Here is a 4,529-nt window from a genome sequence, read left to right as displayed (position 1 = left end):
TGTGTTATTTTGCTGCCGAGTTGTTCAGAACTTTTCAGCCCCGATCTGTTCATGTCTACATGTCGGCCATCCGCAAACTTCATGTGGAAGTTGGCTTTACCTACCCGTCAGGCCCAATAACTCTCGCAAGGTTCCTGTCGGGCATCAACAGGTCATCATCGACACAGCGTCATCGCCTGCTGATAACCACTCAACTTCTCAGGGAGATAAGCCGGCATGTTGCCTTTCCACGGATGTGGCACCCTCATGACAAGGCCATGCTAAGGGCAAACTGACTGCTTTATTTTAGCTTTACATTACCGCAGTCAGTCCAGCACAATACGCCAATCGTATTTCACTATTACTCGCGTGTCATAATTGGGGATATGGGCTGCTCCGCCCTATATCCCTGATATGCCAACTAGATGAAAAGTGTGTTCTGAGCCTGTATCGCGTATAATAGGCTCATCGTAAAACAAATAATAAAAGTCTTAAAAATCAGGGTTCACGTGACACTCGGGTTCCAGCCAAGTTTTCCGCATCCGCAGGAACGCTTTTGTGACATTTGTGACTACTTCGAAGCACAGCTCTGATTGATCACAGAGTCTTACTGTTGTGAAAATTTATATCGATTGAGAAGTCAAGCAGCCACGGGGCGCTGGCCTTGCAGCTGTGAGTATGCATACGGTACATATTCACATGACTCTATTGTATGCTGGACACTGCTGGTCCATTGTTGCAGTGTGTATGTGAACTGCAGAACCTATTCCGTGATGAAACACCTACTCTTAAAAGACTGAATGTTTGAGCTAATAGTCTTTTACTTCACTCTCATGCTGCTCATATAATTATACCATACGCCAGAAGACCCTATGTTCTCACCAATAGCCACTGCTAGCTGTTTTGTCATCTTGCTGTGCCAAATGATGCTGTATAGACGCGCCAAGCAGAAATGGACTGCTTATGAGCGTGAACAGGCTGGATGGGGTGACTGATGGACTGTCGGAGTTGGCGAACCACAGAAATCGTGTCGCATCTCTGTATGCTGGGTTGGCACTGATTTGTAAAATGGCCTTCTCAGTATCGCAGGTCATGACGATTGGTGGCAGGCAAAATCGTAGAACAATGATGAATTGCCTAATGGCTAGGTCGTTGTTAGTAAGATTGCCTGGATCCTAGATGTCAACACAGTCTAGGTCCCACAGATCTGGGATGGTGCAGGAGTCGGAAGTTGCATCAGTTAGAGAAACGATAGCTGGCATGGCTGCTCATCGGCGTAGCTGAGTGCTTGGAGTGACGTGGTCGGCCAGTCACCACAAAACTGACTGTGGTAGGCAGAAACTGTAGTCCTGGCGGAAGTCCTCTGGTGCTCCCCGTCAAGACTCCCAGAGGAAATCTGCACCGATCAAGACGACTGACTATCTTACGGTCAATGGCGATACTGGTTGATGCTGCACTAGCTGCTGTTGCGCTAGATGCTGGTACCTCGTCAGCTACAGGCTGGTCAGCTACTATGTTGGTACTGCTGTCAGATTTCTGTTGAGATTCAGGGCAGATCGTGACATGATGTTGACTCTGATTGGTGACCCATGCGAGAACACACATTACACTTGCGGGTGGCCTTGCACTGAGTTGACCGGTGCCCTGTGCGCAAACACACAAAGCAACGCTTCTGTCCAATCAGTTATTCTTTCCGCTGTGCTACTGTTGTGTATTTCGCGCAGCTCTTGTCCAGGTGAGATCCGCCGCAGAATGCACACCCTGTCATACTGCTGGCATTCCAGTTAACATCAGACCGCTTCCTTCTGGTGAACTTGCACGCGCCTGTCACCAGTGCACCTGCAGAATAGTGAGTGACATCTTCTGCTGTAGTACCGCCTGTGTTTGTGCGGCGCAGAAAGGCGTCTTGCATGATAACATAACGCTTCAGTGCTGTTCTGAAGTCATTCAGTTTCCATTGTGTCCCTGCATCTGAAAAGCCTCGCGATTCGTCCAGTTGAATCAGCGTTCGGCATGATCCGTATCTTGGTCACAGCACCGTGTGATGATCTGGTGACATCAGACGGATATAATACACAAGAGACAATTGTGATATTTCTACGTTGTGTTTACTTCAGATACATAATCTAAATAAAAGGGGGGTTGTCAACCGACAATCGCTCTATTTAGTTGCTTTTCACTCTTTAGATAAAAATTCTTTTATTTATTATGTCGAAAAATTATGCGGTTGTCAGTTGACAACCACCCTTTAATTTACACTGCAGTTGCGTGATGTCCACCACTTTCTGTACATAATCTAAGAGTACTAAAACAGCCACTGACTTCCAACTACCAAGGGAAAGCAAGCCCAAGCGCAGGAGAACCGTGCGCGTGCGCGGGTACGTGACATATAATATCGTAGTAGAGCTGGCAGGCAAGGCATGATCAGGGGTTCAGGCCCTGCCTGTAAACGCTCTGATTGGCTCAAACCCTGGCAACAATCACGTGACATGTCTGAAAGTACAAGTAGTTGCGATTTATGCTGAAGTTCAAACTGACGGAACACGTGCAGCGCTACACCATGAACCGTGTGGAAACAAAAATAAGTAGAGGAGACACGGGATAACAGACATGAACTCAGGGTCAAACTGATAACTGTGAAACGTGAATGCATGCAGTATATGGAGACAAAACAAAGTCGCAGAATTCAGTACGTAACAAGTACTACACACTAACCTCGTACATGAGAATGTCGCGACACCATTTGAATTAGCTCTTACACCCCACTTATGTTTCAGTCAGTAAGAGTACACATGCGTACTTACGTTGACTCTATTTTATCTGACTTGTCCAACACCATCGTTGTGAGCCTTCGGCACTTGGGAATACACAGGACAGATAAGATAGCAGCAAGAGCATCTCCCCGCTCTGTGAACACAGCTCAGACGCCATGCTTCATGATTGTGTGCCCATGGAATACAAGGACACAATAGGCTTGGTGCAGCTAACGAAATGGATGAACGGTCGACGGCCTGAGTGTTCTCCTTCCTCGATCAACACTGACAGTCACCACATACCATGCTTGATGTTTCAAGCACCATCGGCGCAGGCCACGTTTTTCGGCACCGACGATTTGTTCGTCCACCAAAAGTCGAAACAAATGTTTCTCACTTGAACACTCCGTAGAGCTGCCGCTGTTGTGCCGAGGCCCATTGGCGCATGGTGTGTATACTCCAAATCTACATGTATGATGATGGGTCACTGCTGACGTTTCTGCTCTTGGACAGTGCAACGCCGCATGAAGATATGTTGTGGCTCCACAATCGCTGAGAACGCTAGTGTGCGTCCATGGAATACTAAAACACAATAGGCGCGGCGCAGCTAACGCCCACTTGGATGAATCGGAGTGGTGGCGAGTGCATTCTCCTTCCTCGGTGAACACTGCTGGTCACCCTGTTTGATGATCCACCAAACACCATCGGTGCAGGCCGCGTTTTTTCGGAACCAGCCATTTATTCGTCCACCAACAATAGAAATTAATGTTTCTCACTTGAACACTCTGCATGATCTGTAGAGCTGTCGCTGTCGTGACAAGGCCGTGTATACTCCAAGTCTACATGTAGGATGAAGAGTAACAGGTACTGCTGATAATTAAGTTTGCGCTCGTGGACAATACAACGCTGTGTGAAGTAAATTGTGGCTCCACAATCGCTCTGAATGCTAATGTGCGTCCATGGAATACTAAAACACAATAGGCGCGGTGCAGCTAACGCCCAACGTGGATGAAACGGACAACAGCAGCGACTAGTCTAGAGCGTTCTCCTTCCTCGGTGAACACTGCTACAAGACATTATGCTTGATGATTCACCAAACACCATCGTTGGGGGCCAAGTTTTCCGGCGCCAGCGAGTTGTTCGTCCACCAACTAAATTTGATGAGTCTTTCTTCAACACTTCGTAGAGCAGCCGCGCAAGGCCTTTCCTTCGCGTTAGGGTAGCGATCCTTCCTAGATGATATCGCTATTCATTGTTACTTTTTACTACAATGAGTAGTGTTTCTCCGAAAATAAAGTCAGCTGCCTGGGCATTGATTATATTAGGCATTAGTACTGCCTAGGCCTAGCGCCTGGACTTGGAAAAAAATATTGCAAGTCTTCAATCATGTTTCCATGTACGCGCTATCCAGCCTTGTGGCGTGAACAGATTGCTTGATCAATTGACGTGAAAGGTAGCGCGAGTACGAGTCGTACGCGCTCGCGGTCCGCGGACGTGTCAGTGACACGTGAAACGAAAAGATTTTTTTGGCGGGTAGTCGGCAAAAATTAAGTGACGGTCCCTTTAGACTAGTCCTTCGCGTTGCACACTCGTGAGGCTTTTAATTTTAGACTCTTTACTTGTTGACACCGTAAATTTACATACTATTCCCTGACGTCATGATACTAATTCATTGACATCACTCTCGATCACGTGGCACGTGCACAAATCATGGCATTCAAAAAAACTCAAACTCAAAGTCAACGACTCAAAGTAATCAGATCAGATGAAAGGACTTGTCATGCACTCGTACAGACT

General features: G+C 47.2%; 1 long non-coding RNA gene across 1 annotated transcript; it reads right to left on the bottom strand.

Annotated features, from left to right (window-relative positions):
- Positions 1 to 219: 219 nt before the first annotated feature.
- On the bottom strand, positions 220 to 4,040 carry LOC135818726 (uncharacterized). The gene is made up of 2 exons (XR_010553745.1): positions 2,784 to 4,040; positions 220 to 2,028 (listed from the first exon to the last, which is right to left on the bottom strand). It is a non-coding gene; the product is annotated as an uncharacterized LOC135818726 (long non-coding RNA).
- Between the last annotated feature and the right edge of the window lie 489 nt (positions 4,041 to 4,529).

Source organism: Sycon ciliatum, chromosome 1 (assembly GCF_964019385.1).
Source record: "Sycon ciliatum chromosome 1, ocSycCili1.1, whole genome shotgun sequence".
Classification (NCBI taxonomy): domain Eukaryota; kingdom Metazoa; phylum Porifera; class Calcarea; order Leucosolenida; family Sycettidae; genus Sycon; species Sycon ciliatum.
Note: the sequence above shows the minus strand (reverse complement) of the source record. Positions and strands in the feature narration are given on the sequence as shown.